Source organism: Pan troglodytes, chromosome 21 (assembly GCF_028858775.2).
Source record: "Pan troglodytes isolate AG18354 chromosome 21, NHGRI_mPanTro3-v2.0_pri, whole genome shotgun sequence".
Taxonomy (NCBI): domain Eukaryota; kingdom Metazoa; phylum Chordata; class Mammalia; order Primates; family Hominidae; genus Pan; species Pan troglodytes.
The window spans coordinates 34,055,192-34,076,096 of NC_072419.2; positions in this window are offsets into that span (position 1 = coordinate 34,055,192).

The following is a 20,905-nucleotide window of genomic DNA, read 5'->3' on the forward strand; positions in this document are numbered from 1 at the left end:
ATAGAGCAGTTTGGAATCACTCTGTTTTTTAAGTCTGCAAGGGGATATTTAGACCTCTTTGACGCCTTCGTTGGAAACGGGATTTCTTCATATACAGCTAGACACATGAATTCTCAGTAACTTCTTTGTGTTGTGTGTATTCAACTCACAGAGTTGAACCTTTCTTTAGACAGAGCAGATTTGAAACACTCTTTTTGTGGATTTTACAAGTGGAGATTTCAAGCGATTTGAGGCCAATTGTAGTAAAGGAAATATCCTCGTTTAAAAACTAGACAGAATCATTCTCAGAAACTACTTTGTGATGTGTGCGTTCAACTCACAGAGTTTCACCTTTCTTTTCATAGAGCAGTTTGGAAACACTCTGTTTCTTAAGTTTGCAAGAGGATATTTGGACCACTTTGAGGCCTTCGTTGGAAACGGGATTTCTCAGTATAATGCTAGACAGATGAATTCCCAGTAAGTTCTTTGTGTTGTGTCTATTCAACTCACAGAGTTGAACCTTCCTTTAGACAGCGCAGTTTGCAAACATTCTTTTTGTGGAATTTGCAAGTGGAGATTTCAAGCGATTTCAGGCCAATCTTAGAAAGGGAAATATCTTTGTATAAAAACTAGACAGAATCTTTCTCAGAAACTACTTTGTGTTCTGTGCGTTCCACTCACAGAGTTTAACCTTTCTTTTCATAGAGCAGTTTGGAATCACTCTGTTTTTTAAGTCTGCAAGGGGATATTTAGACCTCTTTGACGCGTTCATTATAAACGGGATTTCTTCATATACAGCTAGACACATGAATTCTCAGTAACTTCTTTGTGTTGTGTGTATTCAACTCACAGAGTTGAACCTTTCTTTAGACAGAGCAGATTTGAAACACTCTTTTTGTGGATTTTACAAGTGGAGATTTCAAGCGATTTGAGGCCAATTGTAGTAAAGGAAATATCCTCGTTTAAAAACTAGACAGAATCATTCTCAGAAACTACTTTGTGATGTGTGTGTTCAACTCACAGAGTTTCACCTTTCTTTTCATAGAGCAGTTTGGAAACACTCTGTTTCTTAAGTTTGCAAGAGGATATTTGGACCACTTTGAGGCCTTCGTTGGAAACGGGATTTCTCAGTATACAGCTAGACAGATGAATTCCCAGTAAGTTCTTTGTGTTGTGTCTATTCAACTCACAGAGCTGAACCTTCCTTTAGACAGAGCAGTTTGCAAACACTCTTTTTGTGGAATTTGCAAGTGGAGATTTCAAGCGATTTCAGGCCAAACTTAGAAAGGGAAATATCTTTGTATAAAAACTAGACAGAATCATTCTCAGAAACTATTCTGTGTTGTGTGCGTTCCACTCACAGAGTTTAACCTTTCTTTTCATAGAGCAGTTTGGAAACACTCTGTTTGTTAAGTCTGCAAGGGGATATTTAGACCTCTTTGAAGCCTTCGTTGGAAACGGGATTTCTTCATATACAGCTAGACACATGAATGATCAGTAACTTCTTTGTGTTGTGTGTATTCAACTCACAGAGTTGAACCTTTCTTTAGACAGAGCAGATTTGAAACACTCTTTTTGTGGATTTTACAAGTGGAGATTTCAAGCGATTTGAGGCCAATTGTAGTAAAGGAAATATCGTCGTTTAAAAACTAGACAGAATCATTCTCAGAAACTACTTTGTGATGTGTGCGTTCAACTCACAGAGTTTCACCTTTCTTTTCATAGAGCAGTTTGGAAACACTCTGTTTCTTAAGTTTGCAAGAGGATATTTGGACCACTTTGAGGCCTTCGTTGGAAACGGGATTTCTCAGTATAATGCTAGACAGATGAATTCCCAGTAAGTTCTTTGTGTTGTGTCTATTCAACTCACAGAGTTGAAACTTCCTTTCGACAGCGCAGTTTGCAAACACTCTTTTTGTGGAATTTGCAAGTGGATATTTCAAGCGATTTCAGGCCAATCTTAGAAAGGGAAATATCTTTGTATAAAAACTAGACAGAATGTTTCTCAGAAACTACTTTGTGTTCTGTGCGTTCCACTCACAGACTTTAACCTTTCTTTTCATAGAGCAGTTTTGAATCACTCTGTTTTTTAAGTCTGCAAGGGGATATTTAGACCTCTTTGACGCCTTCATTATAAACGGGATTTCTTCATATACAGCTAGACACATGAATTCTCAGTAACTTCTTTGTGTTGTGTGTATTCAACTCACAGAGTTGAACCTTTCTTTAGACAGAGCAGATTTGAAACACTCTTTTTGTGGATTTTACAAGTGGAGATTTCAAGCGATTTGAGGCCAATTGTAGTAAAGGAAATATCCTCGTTTAAAAACTAGACAGAATCATTCTCAGAAACTACTTTGTGATGTGTGTGTTCAACTCACAGAGTTTCACCTTTCTTTTCATAGAGCAGTTTGGAAACACTCTGTTGGTTAAGTTTGCAAGAGGATATTTGGACCACTTTGAGGCCTTCGTTGGAAACGGGATTTCTCAGTATAATGCTAGACAGATGAATTCCCAGTAAGTTCTTTGTGTTGTGTCTATTCAACTCACAGAGTTGAACCTTCCTTTAGACAGAGCAGTTTGCAAACACTCTTTTTGTGGAATTTGCAAGTGGAGATTTCAAGCGATTTCAGGCCAAACTTAGAAAGGGAAATATCTTTGTATAAAAACTAGACAGAATCATTCTCAGAAACTACTCTGTGTTGTGTGCGTTCCACTCACAGAGTTTAACCTTTCTTTTCATAGAGCAGTTTGGAAACACTCTCTTTGTTAAGTCTGCAAGGGGATATTTAGACCTCTTTGACGCCTTCGTTGGAAACGGGATTTCTTCTTATACAGCTAGACACATGAATCCTCAGTAACTTCTTTGTGTTGTGTGTATTCAACTCATAGAGTTGAACCTTTCTTTAGACAGAGCAGATTTGAAACACTCTTTTTGTGGATTTTACAAGTGGAGATTTCAAGCGATTTGAGGCCAATTGTAGTAAAGGAAATATCCTCGTTTAAAACTAGACAGAATCATTCTCAGAAACTACTTTGTGATGTGTGTGTTCAACTCACAGAGTTTCACCTTTCTTTTCATAGAGCAGTTTGGAAACAGTCGGTTGGTTAAGTTTGCAAGAGGATATTTGGACCACTTTGAGGCCTTCGTTGGAAACGGGATTTCTCAGTATACAGCTAGACAGATGAATTCCCAGTAAGTTCTTTGTGTTGTGGCTATTCAACTCACAGAGCTGAACCTTCCTTTAGACAGAGCAGTTTGCAAACACTCTTTTTGTGGAATTTGCAAGTGGAGATTTCAAGCGATTTCAGGCCAAACTTACTAAGGGAAATATCTTTGTATAAAAACTAGACAGAATCATTCTCAGAAACTACTCTGTGTTGTGTGCGTTCCACTCACAGAGTTTAACCTTTCTTTTCATAGAGCAGTTTGGAAACACTCTGTTTGTTAAGTCTGCAAGTGGATATTTAGACCTCTTTGACGCCTTCGTTGGAAACGGGATTTCTTCATATACAGCTAGACACATGAATGCTCAGTAACTTCTTTGTGTTGTGTGTATTCAACTCACAGAGTTGAACCTTTCTTTAGACAGAGCAGATTTGAAACACTCTTTTTGTGGATTTTACAAGTGGAGATTTCAAGCGATTTGAGGCCAATTGTAGTAAAGGAAATATCCTCGTTTAAAAACTAGACAGAATCATTCTCAGAAACTACTTTGTGATGTGTGCATTCAACTCACAGAGTTTCACCTTTCTTTTCATAGAGCAGTTTGGAAACACTCTGTTTCTTAAGTTTGCAAGAGGATATTTGGACCACTTTGAGGCCTTCGTTGGAAACGGGATTTCTCAGTATAATGCTAGACAGATGAATTCCCAGTAAGTTCTTTGTGTTGTGTCTATTCAACTCACAGAGTTGAACCTTCCTTTAGACAGCGCAGTTTGCAAACACTCTTTTTGTGGAATTTGCAAGTGGAGATTTCAAGCGATTTCAGGCCAATCTTAGAAAGGGAAATATCTTTGTATAAAAACTAGACAGAATCTTTCTCAGAAACTACTTTGTGTTCTGTGCGTTCCACTCACAGAGTTTAACCTTTCTTTTCATAGAGCAGTTTGGAATCACTCTGTTTTTTAAGTCTGCAAGGGGATATTTAGACCTCTTTGACGCCTTCATTATAAACTGGATTTCTTCATATACAGCTAGACACATGAATTCTCAGTAACTTCTTTGTGTTGTGTGTATTCAACTCACAGAGTTGAACGTTTCTTTAGACAGAGCAGATTTGAAACACTCTTTTTGTGGATTTTACAAGTGGAGATTTCAAGCGATTTGAGGCCAATTGTAGTAAAGGAAATATCCTCGTTTAAAAACTAGACAGAATCATTCTCAGAAACTACTTTGTGATGTGTGCGTTCAACTCACAGAGTTTCACCTTTCTTTTCATAGAGCAGTTTGGAAACACTCTGTTTCTTAAGTTTGCAAGAGGATATTTGGACCACTTTGAGGCCTTCGTTGGAAACGGGATTTCTCAGTATAATGCTAGACAGATGAATTCCCAGTAAGTTCTTTGTGTTGTGTCTATTCAACTCACAGAGTTGAACCTTCCTTTAGACAGCGCAGTTTGCAAACACTCTTTTTGTGGAATTTGCAAGTGGAGATTTCAAGCGATTTCAGGCCAATCTTAGAAAGGGAAATATCTTTGTATAAAAACTAGACAGAATCTTTCTCAGAAACTATTTTGTGTTCTGTGCGTTCCACTCACAGAGTTTAACCTTTCTTTTCATAGAGCAGTTTGGAATCACTCTGTTTTTTAAGTCTGCAAGGGGATATTTAGACCTCTTTGACGCCTTCGTTGGAAACGGGATTTCTTCATATACAGCTAGACACATGAATGCTCAGTAACTTCTTTGTGTTGTGTGTATTCAACTCACAGAGTTGAACCTTTCTTTAGACAGAGCAGATTTGAAACACTCTTTTTGTGGATTTTACAAGTGGAGATTTCAAGCGATTTGAGGCCAATTGTAGTAAAGGAAATATCCTCGTTTAAAAACTAGACAGAATCATTCTCAGAAACTACTTTGTGATGTGTGCGTTCAACTCACAGAGTTTCACCTTTCTTTTCATAGAGCAGTTTGGAAACACTCTGTTTCTTAAGTCAAGAGGATATTTGGACCACTTTGAGGCCTTCGTTGGAAACGGGATTTCTCAGTATACAGCTAGACAGATGAATTCCCAGTAAGTTCTTTGTGTTGTGTCTATTCAACTCACAGAGTTGAACCTTCCTTTAGACAGCGCAGTTTGCAAACACTCTTTTTGTGGAATTTGCAAGTGGAGATTTCAAGCGATTTCAGGCCAATCTTAGAAAGGGAAATATCTTTGTATAAAAACTAGACAGAATCTTTCTCAGAAACTACTTTGTGTTCTGTGCGTTCCACTCACAGAGTTTAACCTTTCTTTTCATAGAGCAGTTTGGAATCACTCTGTTTTTTAAGTCTGCAAGGGGATATTTAGACCTCTTTGACGCGTTCATTATAAACGGGATTTCTTCATATACAGCTAGACACATGAATTCTCAGTAACTTCTTTGTGTTGTGTGTATTCAACTCACAGAGTTGAACCTTTCTTTAGACAGAGCAGATTTGAAACACTCTTTTTGTGGATTTTACAAGTGGAGATTTCAAGCGATTTGAGGCCAATTGTAGTAAAGGAAATATCCTCGTTTAAAAACTAGACAGAATCATTCTCAGAAACTACTTTGTGATGTGTGTGTTCAACTCACAGAGTTTCACCTTTCTTTTCATAGAGCAGTTTGGAAACACTCTGTTTCTTAAGTTTGCAAGAGGATATTTGGACCACTTTGAGGCCTTCGTTGGAAACGGGATTTCTCAGTATACAGCTAGACAGATGAATTCCCAGTAAGTTCTTTGTGTTGTGTCTATTCAACTCACAGAGCTGAACCTTCCTTTAGACAGAGCAGTTTGCAAACACTCTTTTTGTGGAATTTGCAAGTGGAGATTTCAAGCGATTTCAGGCCAAACTTAGAAAGGGAAATATCTTTGTATAAAAACTAGACAGAATCATTCTCAGAAACTACTCTGTGTTGTGTGCGTTCCACTCACAGAGTTTAACCTTTCTTTTCATAGAGCAGTTTGGAAACACTCTCGTTGTTAAGTCTGCAAGGGGATATTTAGACCTCTTTGACGCCTTCGTTGGAAACGGGATTTCTTCATATACAGCTAGACACATGAATCCTCAGTAACTTCTTTGTGTTGTGTGTATTCAACTCACAGAGTTGAACCTTTCTTTAGACAGAGCAGATTTGAAACACTCTTTTTGTGGATTTTACAAGTGGAGATTTCAAGCGATTTGAGGCCAATTGTAGTAAAGGAAATATCCTCGTTTAAAAACTAGACAGAATCATTCTCAGAAACTACTTTGTGATGTGTGCGTTCAACTCACAGAGTTTCACCTTTCTTTTCATAGAGCAGTTTGGAAACACTCTGTTTCTTAAGTTTGCAAGAGGATATATGGACCACTTTGAGGCCTTCGTTGGAAACGGGATTTCTCTGTATAATGCTAGACAGATGAATTCCCAGTAAGTTCTTTGTGTTGTGTCTATTCAACTCACAGAGTTGAACCTTCCTTTAGACAGAGCAGTTTGCAAACACTCTTTTTGTGGAATTTGCAAGTGGAGATTTCAAGCGATTTCAGGCCAAACTTAGAAAGGGATATATCTTTGTATAAAAACTAGACAGAATCATTCTCAGAAACTACTCTGTGTTGTGTGCGTTCCACTCGCAGAGTTTAACCTTTCTTTTCATAGAGCAGTTTGGAAACACTCTGTTTGTTAAGTCTGCAAGTGGATATTTAGACCTCTTTGACGCCTTCGTTTGAAACGGGATTTCTTCTTATACAGCTAGACACATGAATGCTCAGTAACTTCTTTGTGTTGTGTGTATTCAACTCACAGAGTTGAACCTTTCTTTAGACAGAGCAGATTTGAAACACTCTTTTTGTGGATTTTACAAGTGGAGATTTCAAGCGATTTGAGGCCAATTGTAGTAAAGGAAATATCCTCGTTTAAAAACTAGACAGAATCATTCTCAGAAACTACTTTGTGATGTGTGCGTTCAACTCACAGAGTTTCACCTTTCTTTTCATAGAGCAGTTTGGAAACACTCTGTTTCTTAAGTTTGCAAGAGGATATTTGGACCACTTTGAGGCCTTCGTTGGAAACGGGATTTCTCAGTATAATGCTAGACAGATGAATTCCCAGTAAGTTCTTTGTGTTGTGTCTATTCAACTCACAGAGCTGAACCTTCCTTTAGACAGCGCAGTTTGCAAACACTCTTTTTGTGGAATTTGCAAGTGGAGATTTCAAGCGATTTCAGGCCAATCTTAGAAAGGGAAATATCTTTGTATAAAAACTAGACAGAATCTTTCTCAGAAACTACTTTGTGTTCTGTGCGTTCCACTCACAGAGTTTAACCTTTCTTTTCATAGAGCAGTTTGGAATCACTCTGTTTTTTAAGTCTGCAAGGGGATATTTAGACCTCTTTGACGCCTTCGTTGGAAACGGGATTTCTTCATATACAGCTAGACACATGAATTCTCAGTAACTTCTTTGTGTTGTGTGTATTCAACTCACAGAGTTGAACCTTTCTTTAGACAGAGCAGATTTGAAACACTCTTTTTGTGGATTTTACAAGTGGAGATTTCAAGCGATTTGAGGCCAATTGTAGTAAAGGAAATATCCTCGTTTAAAAACTAGACAGAATCATTCTCAGAAACTACTTTGTGATGTGTGCGTTCAACTCACAGAGTTTCACCTTTCTTTTCATAGAGCAGTTTGGAAACACTCTGTTTCTTAAGTTTGCAAGAGGATATTTGGACCACTTTGAGGCCTTCGTTGGAAACGGGATTTCTCAGTATAATGCTAGACAGATGAATTCCCAGTAAGTTCTTTGTGTTGTGTCTATTCAACTCACAGAGTTGAACCTTCCTTTAGACAGCGCAGTTTGCAAACACTCTTTTTGTGGAATTTGCAAGTGGAGATTTCAAGCGATTTCAGGCCAATCTTAGAAAGGGAAATATCTTTGTATAAAAACTAGACAGAATCTTTCTCAGAAACTACTTTGTGTTCTGTGCGTTCCACTCACAGAGTTTAACCTTTCTTTTCATAGAGCAGTTTGGAATCACTCTGTTTTTTAAGTCTGCAAGGGGATATTTAGACCTCTTTGACGCCTTCATTATAAACGGGATTTCTTCATATACAGCTAGACACATGAATGCTCAGTAACTTCTTTGTGTTGTGTGTATTCAACTCACAGAGTTGAACCTTTCTTTAGACAGAGCAGATTTGAAACACTCTTTTTGTGGATTTTACAAGTGGAGATTTCAAGCGATTTGAGGCCAATTGTAGTAAAGGAAATATCCTCGTTTAAAAACTAGACAGAATCATTCTCAGAAACTACTTTGTGATGTGTGTGTTCAACTCACAGAGTTTCACCTTTCTTTTCATAGAGCAGTTTGGAAACACTCTGTTTCTTAAGTTTGCAAGAGGATATTTGGACCACTTTGAGGCCTTCGTTGGAAACGGGATTTCTCAGTATAATGCTAGACAGATGAATTCCCAGTAAGTTCTTTGTGTTGTGTCTATTCAACTCACAGAGTTGAACCTTCCTTTAGACAGCGCAGTTTGCAAACACTCTTTTTGTGGAATTTGCAAGTGGAGATTTCAAGCGATTTGAGGCCAATTGTAGTAAAGGAAATATCCTCGTTTAAAACTAGACAGAATCATTCTCAGAAACTACTTTGTGATGTGTGTGTTCAACTCACAGAGTTTCACCTTTCTTTTCATAGAGCAGTTTGGAAGCACTCTGTTGGTTAAGTTTGCAAGAGGATATTTGGACCACTTTGAGGCCTTCGTTGGAAACGGGATTTCTCAGTATACAGCTAGACAGATGAATTCCCAGTAAGTTCTTTGTGTTGTGGCTATTCAACTCACAGAGCTGAACCTTCCTTTAGACAGAGAAGTTTGCAAACACTCTTTTTGTGGAATTTGCAAGTGGAGATTTCAAGCGATTTCAGGCCAAACTTAGAAAGGGAAATATCTTTGTATAAAAACTAGACAGAATCATTCTCAGAAACTACTCTGTGTTGTGTGCGTTCCACTCACAGAGTTTAACCTTTCTTTTCATAGAGCAGTTTGGAAACACTCTGTTTGTTAAGTCTGCAAGTGGATATTTAGACCTCTTTGACGCCTTCGTTGGAAACGGGATTTCTTCATATACAGCTAGACACATGAATGCTCAGTAACTTCTTTGTGTTGTGTGTATTCAACTCACAGAGTTGAACCTTTCTTTAGACAGAGCAGATTTGAAACACTCTTTTTGTGGATTTTACAAGTGGAGATTTCAAGCGATTTGAGGCCAATTGTAGTAAAGGAAATATCCTCGTTTAAAAACTAGACAGAATCATTCTCAGAAACTACTTTGTGATGTGTGCGTTCAACTCACAGAGTTTCACCTTTCTTTTCATAGAGCAGTTTGGAAACACTCTGTTTCTTAAGTTTGCAAGAGGATATTTGGACCACTTTGAGGCCTTCGTTGGAAACGGGATTTCTCAGTATAATGCTAGACAGATGAATTCCCAGTAAGTTCTTTGTGTTGTGTCTATTCAACTCACAGAGTTGAACCTTCCTTTAGACAGCGCAGTTTGCAAACACTCTTTTTGTGGAATTTGCAAGTGGAGATTTCAAGCGATTTCAGGCCAATCTTAGAAAGGGAAATATCTTTGTATAAAAACTAGACAGAATCTTTCTCAGAAACTATTCTGTGTTGTGTGCGTTCCACTCACAGAGTTTAACCTTTCTTTTCATAGAGCAGTTTGGAATCACTCTGTTTTTTAAGTCTGCAAGGGGATATTTAGACCTCTTTGACGCCTTCGTTGGAAACGGGATTTCTTCATATACAGCTAGACACATGAATGCTCAGTAACTTCTTTGTGTTGTGTGTATTCAACTCACAGAGTTGAACCTTTCTTTAGACAGAGCAGATTTGAAACACTCTTTTTGTGGATTTTACAAGTGGAGATTTCAAGCGATTTGAGGCCAATTGTAGTAAAGGAAATATCCTCGTTTAAAAACTAGACAGAATCATTCTCAGAAACTACTTTGTGATGTGTGCGTTCAACTCACAGAGTTTCACCTTTCTTTTCATAGAGCAGTTTGGAAACACTCTGTTTCTTAAGTCAAGAGGATATTTGGACCACTTTGAGGCCTTCGTTGGAAACGGGATTTCTCAGTATAATGCTAGACAGATGAATTCCCAGTAAGTTCTTTGTGTTGTGTCTATTCAACTCACAGAGTTGAACCTTCCTTTAGACAGCGCAGTTTGCAAACACTCTTTTTGTGGAATTTGCAAGTGGAGATTTCAAGCGATTTCAGGCCAATCTTAGAAAAGGAAATATCTTTGTATAAAAACTAGACAGAATCTTTCTCAGAAACTACTTTGTGTTCTGTGCGTTCCACTCACAGAGTTTAACCTTTCTTTTCATAGAGCAGTTTGGAATCACTCTGTTTTTTAAGTCTGCAAGGGGATATTTAGACCTCTTTGACGCGTTCATTATAAACGGGATTTCTTCATATACAGCTAGACACATGAATTCTCAGTAACTTCTTTGTGTTGTGTGTATTCAACTCACAGAGTTGAACCTTTCTTTAGACAGAGCAGATTTGAAACACTCTTTTTGTGGATTTTACAAGTGGAGATTTCAAGCGATTTGAGGCCAATTGTAGTAAAGGAAATATCCTCGTTTAAAAACTAGACAGAATCATTCTCAGAAACTACTTTGTGATGTGTGTGTTCAACTCACAGAGTTTCACCTTTCTTTTCATAGAGCAGTTTGGAAACACTCTGTTTCTTAAGTTTGCAAGAGGATATTTGGACCACTTTGAGGCCTTCGTTGGAAACGGGATTTCTCAGTATACAGCTAGACAGATGAATTCCCAGTAAGTTCTTTGTGTTGTGTCTATTCAACTCACAGAGCTGAACCTTCCTTTAGACAGAGCAGTTTGCAAACACTCTTTTTGTGGAATTTGCAAGTGGAGATTTCAAGCGATTTCAGGCCAAACTTAGAAAGGGAAATATCTTTGTATAAAAACTAGACAGAATCATTCTCAGAAACTACTCTGTGTTGTGTGCGTTCCACTCACAGAGTTTAACCTTTCTTTTCATAGAGCAGTTTGGAAACACTCTCGTTGTTAAGTCTGCAAGGGGATATTTAGACCTCTTTGACGCCTTCGTTGGAAACGGGATTTCTTCATATACAGCTAGACACATGAATCCTTAGTAACTTCTTTGTGTTGTGTGTATTCAACTCACAGAGTTGAACCTTTCTTTAGACAGAGCAGATTTGAAACACTCTTTTTGTGGATTTTACAAGTGGAGATTTCAAGCGATTTGAGGCCAATTGTAGTAAAGGAAATATCCTCGTTTAAAAACTAGACAGAATCATTCTCAGAAACTACTTTGTGATGTGTGCGTTCAACTCACAGAGTTTCACCTTTCTTTTCATAGAGCAGTTTGGAAACACTCTGTTTCTTAAGTTTGCAAGAGGATATTTGGACCACTTTGAGGCCTTCGTTGGAAACGGGATTTCTCTGTATAATGCTAGACAGATGAATTCCCAGTAAGTTCTTTGTGTTGTGTCTATTGAACTCACAGAGTTGAACCTTCCTTTAGACAGAGCAGTTTGCAAACACTCTTTTTGTGGAATTTGCAAGTGGAGATTTCAAGCGATTTCAGGCCAAACTTAGAAAGGGATATATCTTTGTATAAAAACTAGACAGAATCATTCTCAGAAACTACTCTGTGTTGTGTGCGTTCCACTCGCAGAGTTTAACCTTTCTTTTCATAGAGCAGTTTGGAAACACTCTGTTTGTTAAGTCTGCAAGTGGATATTTAGACCTCTTTGACGCCTTCGTTTGAAACGGGATTTCTTCATATACAGCTAGACACATGAATGCTCAGTAACTTCTTTGTGTTGTGTGTATTCAACTCACAGAGTTGAACCTTTCTTTAGACAGAGCAGATTTGAAACACTCTTTTTGTGGATTTTACAAGTGGAGATTTCAAGCGATTTGAGGCCAATTGTAGTAAAGGAAATATCCTCGTTTAAAAACTAGACAGAATCATTCTCAGAAACTACTTTGTGATGTGTGCGTTCAACTCACAGAGTTTCACCTTTCTTTTCATGGAGCAGTTTGGAAACACTCTGTTTCTTAAGTTTGCAAGAGGATATTTGGACCACTTTGAGGCCTTCGTTGGAAACGGGATTTCTCAGTATAATGCTAGACAGATGAATTCCCAGTAAGTTCTTTGTGTTGTGTCTATTCAACTCACAGAGCTGAACCTTCCTTTAGACAGCGCAGTTTGCAAACACTCTTTTTGTGGAATTTGCAAGTGGAGATTTCAAGCGATTTCAGGCCAATCTTAGAAAGGGAAATATCTTTGTATAAAAACTAGACAGAATCTTTCTCAGAAACTACTTTGTGTTCTGTGCGTTCCACTCACAGAGTTTAACCTTTCTTTTCATAGAGCAGTTTGGAATCACTCTGTTTTTTAAGTCTGCAAGGGGATATTTAGACCTCTTTGACGCCTTCGTTGGAAACGGGATTTCTTCATATACAGCTAGACACATGAATTCTCAGTAACTTCTTTGTGTTGTGTGTATTCAACTCACAGAGTTGAACCTTTCTTTAGACAGAGCAGATTTGAAACACTCTTTTTGTGGATTTTACAAGTGGAGATTTCAAGCGATTTGAGGCCAATTGTAGTAAAGGAAATATCCTCGTTTAAAAACTAGACAGAATCATTCTCAGAAACTACTTTGTGATGTGTGCGTTCAAATCACAGAGTTTCACCTTTCTTTTCATAGAGCAGTTTGGAAACACTCTGTTTCTTAAGTTTGCAAGAGGATATTTGGACCACTTTGAGGCCTTCGTTGGAAACGGGATTTCTCAGTATAATGCTAGACAGATGAATTCCCAGTAAGTTCTTTGTGTTGTGTCTATTCAACTCACAGAGTTGAACCTTCCTTTAGACAGCGCAGTTTGCAAACACTCTTTTTGTGGAATTTGCAAGTGGAGATTTCAAGCGATTTCAGGCCAATCTTAGAAAGGGAAATATCTTTGTATAAAAACTAGACAGAATCTTTCTCAGAAACTACTTTGTGTTCTGTGCGTTCCACTCACAGAGTTTAACCTTTCTTTTCATAGAGCAGTTTGGAATCACTCTGTTTTTTAAGTCTGCAAGGGGATATTTAGACCTCTTTGACGCCTTCATTATAAACGGGATTTCTTCATATACAGCTAGACACATGAATTCTCAGTAACTTCTTTGTGTTGTGTGTATTCAACTCACAGAGTTGAACCTTTCTTTAGACAGAGCAGATTTGAAACACTCTTTTTGTGGATTTTACAAGTGGAGATTTCAAGCGATTTGAGGCCAATTGTAGTAAAGGAAATATCCTCGTTTAAAAACTAGACAGAATCATTCTCAGAAACTACTTTGTGATGTGTGTGTTCAACTCACAGAGTTTCACCTTTCTTTTCATAGAGCAGTTTGGAAACACTCTGTTTCTTAAGTTTGCAAGAGGATATTTGGACCACTTTGAGGCCTTCGTTGGAAACGGGATTTCTCAGTATACAGCTAGACAGATGAATTCCCAGTAAGTTCTTTGTGTTGTGTCTATTCAACTCACAGAGCTGAACCTTCCTTTAGACAGAGCAGTTTGCAAACACTCTTTTTGTGGAATTTGCAAGTGGAGATTTCAAGCGATTTCAGGCCAAACTTAGAAAGGGAAATATCTTTGTATAAAAACTAGACAGAATCATTCTCAGAAACTACTCTGTGTTGTGTGCGTTCCACTCACAGAGTTTAACCTTTCTTTTCATAGAGCAGTTTGGAAACACTCTCGTTGTTAAGTCTGCAAGGGGATATTTAGACCTCTTTGACGCCTTCGTTGGAAACGGGATTTCTTCATATACAGCTAGACACATGAATCCTCAGTAACTTCTTTGTGTTGTGTGTATTCAACTCACAGAGTTGAACCTTTCTTTAGACAGAGCAGATTTGAAACACTCTTTTTGTGGATTTTACAAGTGGAGATTTCAAGCGATTTGAGGCCAATTGTAGTAAAGGAAATATCCTCGTTTAAAAACTAGACAGAATCATTCTCAGAAACTACTTTGTGATGTGTGCGTTCAACTCACAGAGTTTCACCTTTCTTTTCATAGAGCAGTTTGGAAACACTCTGTTTCTTAAGTTTGCAAGAGGATATATGGACCACTTTGAGGCCTTCGTTGGAAACGGGATTTCTCTGTATAATGCTAGACAGATGAATTCCCAGTAAGTTCTTTGTGTTGTGTCTATTCAACTCACAGAGTTGAACCTTCCTTTAGACAGAGCAGTTTGCAAACACTCTTTTTGTGGAATTTGCAAGTGGAGATTTCAAGCGATTTCAGGCCAAACTTAGAAAGGGATATATCTTTGTATAAAAACTAGACAGAATCATTCTCAGAAACTACTCTGTGTTGTGTGCGTTCCACTCGCAGAGTTTAACCTTTCTTTTCATAGAGCAGTTTGGAAACACTCTGTTTGTTAAGTCTGCAAGTGGATATTTAGACCTCTTTGACGCCTTCGTTTGAAACGGGATTTCTTCATATACAGCTAGACACATGAATGCTCAGTAACTTCTTTGTGTTGTGTGTATTCAACTCACAGAGTTGAACCTTTCTTTAGACAGAGCAGATTTGAAACACTCTTTTTGTGGATTTTACAAGTGGAGATTTCAAGCGATTTGAGGCCAATTGTAGTAAAGGAAATATCCTCGTTTAAAAACTAGACAGAATCATTCTCAGAAACTACTTTGTGATGTGTGCGTTCAACTCACAGAGTTTCACCTTTCTTTTCATAGAGCAGTTTGGAAACACTCTGTTTCTTAAGTTTGCAAGAGGATATTTGGACCACTTTGAGGCCTTCGTTGGAAACGGGATTTCTCAGTATAATGCTAGACAGATGAATTCCCAGTAAGTTCTTTGTGTTGTGTCTATTCAACTCACAGAGCTGAACCTTCCTTTAGACAGCGCAGTTTGCAAACACTCTTTTTGTGGAATTTGCAAGTGGAGATTTCAAGCGATTTCAGGCCAATCTTAGAAAGGGAAATATCTTTGTATAAAAACTAGACAGAATCTTTCTCAGAAACTACTTTGTGTTCTGTGCGTTCCACTCACAGAGTTTAACCTTTCTTTTCATAGAGCAGTTTGGAATCACTCTGTTTTTTAAGTCTGCAAGGGGATATTTAGACCTCTTTGACGCCTTCGTTGGAAACGGGATTTCTTCATATACAGCTAGACACATGAATTCTCAGTAACTTCTTTGTGTTGTGTGTATTCAACTCACAGAGTTGAACCTTTCTTTAGACAGAGCAGATTTGAAACACTCTTTTTGTGGATTTTACAAGTGGAGATTTCAAGCGATTTGAGGCCAATTGTAGTAAAGGAAATATCCTCGTTTAAAAACTAGACAGAATCATTCTCAGAAACTACTTTGTGATGTGTGCGTTCAACTCACAGAGTTTCACCTTTCTTTTCATAGAGCAGTTTGGAAACACTCTGTTTCTTAAGTTTGCAAGAGGATATTTGGACCACTTTGAGGCCTTCGTTGGAAACGGGATTTCTCAGTATAATGCTAGACAGATGAATTCCCAGTAAGTTCTTTGTGTTGTGTCTATTCAACTCACAGAGTTGAACCTTCCTTTAGACAGCGCAGTTTGCAAACACTCTTTTTGTGGAATTTGCAAGTGGAGATTTCAAGCGATTTCAGGCCAATCTTAGAAAGGGAAATATCTTTGTATAAAAACTAGACAGAATCTTTCTCAGAAACTACTTTGTGTTCTGTGCGTTCCACTCACAGAGTTTAACCTTTCTTTTCATAGAGCAGTTTGGAATCACTCTGTTTTTTAAGTCTGCAAGGGGATATTTAGACCTCTTTGACGCCTTCATTATAAACGGGATTTCTTCATATACAGCTAGACACATGAATGCTCAGTAACTTCTTTGTGTTGTGTGTATTCAACTCACAGAGTTGAACCTTTCTTTAGACAGAGCAGATTTGAAACACTCTTTTTGTGGATTTTACAAGTGGAGATTTCAAGCGATTTGAGGCCAATTGTAGTAAAGGAAATATCCTCGTTTAAAAACTAGACAGAATCATTCTCAGAAACTACTTTGTGATGTGTGTGTTCAACTCACAGAGTTTCACCTTTCTTTTCATAGAGCAGTTTGGAAACACTCTGTTTCTTAAGTTTGCAAGAGGATATTTGGACCACTTTGAGGCCTTCGTTGGAAACGGGATTTCTCAGTATAATGCTAGACAGATGAATTCCCAGTAAGTTCTTTGTGTTGTGTCTATTCAACTCACAGAGTTGAACCTTCCTTTAGACAGCGCAGTTTGCAAACACTCTTTTTGTGGAATTTGCAAGTGGAGATTTCAAGCGATTTGAGGCCAATTGTAGTAAAGGAAATATCCTCGTTTAAAACTAGACAGAATCATTCTCAGAAACTACTTTGTGATGTGTGTGTTCAACTCACAGAGTTTCACCTTTCTTTTCATAGAGCAGTTTGGAAGCACTCTGTTGGTTAAGTTTGCAAGAGGATATTTGGACCACTTTGAGGCCTTCGTTGGAAACGGGATTTCTCAGTATACAGCTAGACAGATGAATTCCCAGTAAGTTCTTTGTGTTGTGGCTATTCAACTCACAGAGCTGAACCTTCCTTTAGACAGAGAAGTTTGCAAACACTCTTTTTGTGGAATTTGCAAGTGGAGATTTCAAGCGATTTCAGGCCAAACTTAGAAAGGGAAATATCTTTGTATAAAAACTAGACAGAATCATTCTCAGAAACTACTCTGTGTTGTGTGCGTTCCACTCACAGAGTTTAACCTTTCTTTTCATAGAGCAGTTTGGAAACACTCTGTTTGTTAAGTCTGCAAGTGGATATTTAGACCTCTTTGACGCCTTCGTTGGAAACGGGATTTCTTCATATACAGCTAGACACATGAATGCTCAGTAACTTCTTTGTGTTGTGTGTATTCAACTCACAGAGTTGAACCTTTCTTTAGACAGAGCAGATTTGAAACACTCTTTTTGTGGATTTTACAAGTGGAGATTTCAAGCGATTTGAGGCCAATTGTAGTAAAGGAAATATCCTCGTTTAAAAACTAGACAGAATCATTCTCAGAAACTACTTTGTGATGTGTGCGTTCAACTCACAGAGTTTCACCTTTCTTTTCATAGAGCAGTTTGGAAACACTCTGTTTCTTAAGTTTGCAAGAGGATATTTGGACCACTTTGAGGCCTTCGTTGGAAACGGGATTTCTCAGTATAATGCTAGACAGATGAATTCCCAGTAAGTTCTTTGTGTTGTGTCTATTCAACTCACAGAGTTGAACCTTCCTTTAGACAGCGCAGTTTGCAAACACTCTTTTTGTGGAATTTGCAAGTGGAGATTTCAAGCGATTTCAGGCCAATCTTAGAAAGGGAAATATCTTTGTATAAAAACTAGACAGAATCTTTCTCAGAAACTATTCTGTGTTGTGTGCGTTCCACTCACAGAGTTTAACCTTTCTTTTCATAGAGCAGTTTGGAATCACTCTGTTTTTTAAGTCTGCAAGGGGATATTTAGACCTCTTTGACGCCTTCGTTGGAAACGGGATTTCTTCATATACAGCTAGACACATGAATGCTCAGTAACTTCTTTGTGTTGTGTGTATTCAACTCACAGAGTTGAACCTTTCTTTAGACAGAGCAGATTTGAAACACTCTTTTTGTGGATTTTACAAGTGGAGATTTCAAGCGATTTGAGGCCAATTGTAGTAAAGGAAATATCCTCGTTTAAAAACTAGACAGAATCATTCTCAGAAACTACTTTGTGATGTGTGCGTTCAACTCACAGAGTTTCACCTTTCTTTTCATAGAGCAGTTTGGAAACACTCTGTTTCTTAAGTCAAGAGGATATTTGGACCACTTTGAGGCCTTCGTTGGAAACGGGATTTCTCAGTATAATGCTAGACAGATGAATTCCCAGTAAGTTCTTTGTGTTGTGTCTATTCAACTCACAGAGTTGAACCTTCCTTTAGACAGCGCAGTTTGCAAACACTCTTTTTGTGGAATTTGCAAGTGGAGATTTCAAGCGATTTCAGGCCAATCTTAGAAAAGGAAATATCTTTGTATAAAAACTAGACAGAATCTTTCTCAGAAACTACTTTGTGTTCTGTGCGTTCCACTCACAGAGTTTAACCTTTCTTTTCATAGAGCAGTTTGGAATCACTCTGTTTTTTAAGTCTGCAAGGGGATATTTAGACCTCTTTGACGCGTTCATTATAAACGGGATTTCTTCATATACAGCTAGACACATGAATTCTCAGTAACTTCTTTGTGTTGTGTGTATTCAACTCACAGAGTTGAACCTTTCTTTAGACAGAGCAGATTTGAAACACTCTTTTTGTGGATTTTACAAGTGGAGATTTCAAGCGATTTGAGGCCAATTGTAGTAAAGGAAATATCCTCGTTTAAAAACTAGACAGAATCATTCTCAGAAACTACTTTGTGATGTGTGTGTTCAACTCACAGAGTTTCACCTTTCTTTTCATAGAGCAGTTTGGAAACACTCTGTTTCTTAAGTTTGCAAGAGGATATTTGGACCACTTTGAGGCCTTCGTTGGAAACGGGATTTCTCAGTATACAGCTAGACAGATGAATTCCCAGTAAGTTCTTTGTGTTGTGTCTATTCAACTCACAGAGCTGAACCTTCCTTTAGACAGAGCAGTTTGCAAACACTCTTTTTGTGGAATTTGCAAGTGGAGATTTCAAGCGATTTCAGGCCAAACTTAGAAAGGGAAATATCTTTGTATAAAAACTAGACAGAATCATTCTCAGAAACTACTCTGTGTTGTGTGCGTTGCACTCACAGAGTTTAACCTTTCTTTTCATAGAGCAGTTTGGAAACACTCTCGTTGTTAAGTCTGCAAGGGGATATTTAGACCTCTTTGACGCCTTCGTTGGAAACGGGATTTCTTCATATACAGCTAGACACATGAATCCTCAGTAACTTCTTTGTGTTGTGTGTATTCAACTCACAGAGTTGAACGTTTCTTTAGACAGAGCAGATTTGAAACACTCTTTTTGTGGATTTTACAAGTGGAGATTTCAAGCGATTTGAGGCCAATTGTAGTAAAGGAAATATCCTCGTTTAAAAACTAGACAGAATCATTCTCAGAAACTACTTTGTGATGTGTGCGTTCAACTCACAGAGTTTCACCTTTCTTTTCATAGAGCAGTTTGGAAACACTCTGTTTCTTAAGTTTGCAAGAGGATATTTGGACCACTTTGAGGCCTTCGTTGGAAACGGGATTTCTCTGTATAATGCTAGACAGATGAATTCCCAGTAAGTTCTTTGTGTTGTGTCTATTCAACTCACAGAGTTGAACCTTCCTTTAGACAGAGCAGTTTGCAAACACTCTTTTTGTGGAATTTGCAAGTGGAGATTTCAAGCGATTTCAGGCCAAACTTAGAAAGGGATATATCTTTGTATAAAAACTAGACAGAATCATTCTCAGAAACTACTCTGTGTTGTGTGCGTTCCACTCGCAGAGTTTAACCTTTCTTTTCATAGAGCAGTTTGGAAACACTCTGTTTGTTAAGTCTGCAAGTGGATATTTAGACCTCTTTGACGCCTTCGTTTGAAACGGGATTTCTTCATATACAGCTAGACACATGAATGCTCAGTAACTTCTTTGTGTTGTGTGTATTCAACTCACAGAGTTGAACCTTTCTTTAGACAGAGCAGATTTGAAACACTCTTTTTGTGGATTTTACAAGTGGAGATTTCAAGCGATTTGAGGCCAATTGTAGTAAAGGAAATATCCTCGTTTAAAAACTAGACAGAATCATTCTCAGAAACTACTTTGTGATGTGTGCGTTCAACTCACAGAGTTTCACCTTTCTTTTCATAGAGCAGTTTGGAAACACTCTGTTTCTTAAGTTTGCAAGAGGATATTTGGACCACTTTGAGGCCTTCGTTGGAAACGGGATTTCTCAGTATAATGCTAGACAGATGAATTCCCAGTAAGTTCTTTGTGTTGTGTCTATTCAACTCACAGAGCTGAACCTTCCTTTAGACAGCGCAGTTTGCAAACACTCTTTTTGTGGAATTTGCAAGTGGAGATTTCAAGCGATTTCAGGCCAATCTTAGAAAGGGAAATATCTTTGTATAAAAACTAGACAGAATCTTTCTCAGAAACTACTTTGTGTTCTGTGCGTTCCACTCACAGAGTTTAACCTTTCTTTTCATAGAGCAGTTTGGAATCACTCTGTTTTTTAAGTCTGCAAGGGGATATTTAGACCTCTTTGACGCCTTCGTTGGAAACGGGATTTCTTCATATACAGCTAGACACATGAATTCTCAGTAACTTCTTTGTGTTGTGTGTATTCAACTCACAGAGTTGAACCTTTCTTTAGACAGAGCAGATTTGAAACACTCTTTTTGTGGATTTTACAAGTGGAGATTTCAAGCGATTTGAGGCCAATTGTAGTAAAGGAAATATCCTCGTTTAAAAACTAGACAGAATCATTCTCAGAAACTACTTTGTGATGTGTGCGTTCAAATCACAGAGTTTCACCTTTCTTTTCATAGAGCAGTTTGGAAACACTCTGTTTCTTAAGTTTGCAAGAGGATATTTGGACCACTTTGAGGCCTTCGTTGGAAACGGGATTTCTCAGTATAATGCTAGACAGATGAATTCCCAGTAAGTTCTTTGTGTTGTGTCTATTCAACTCACAGAGTTGAACCTTCCTTTAGACAGCGCA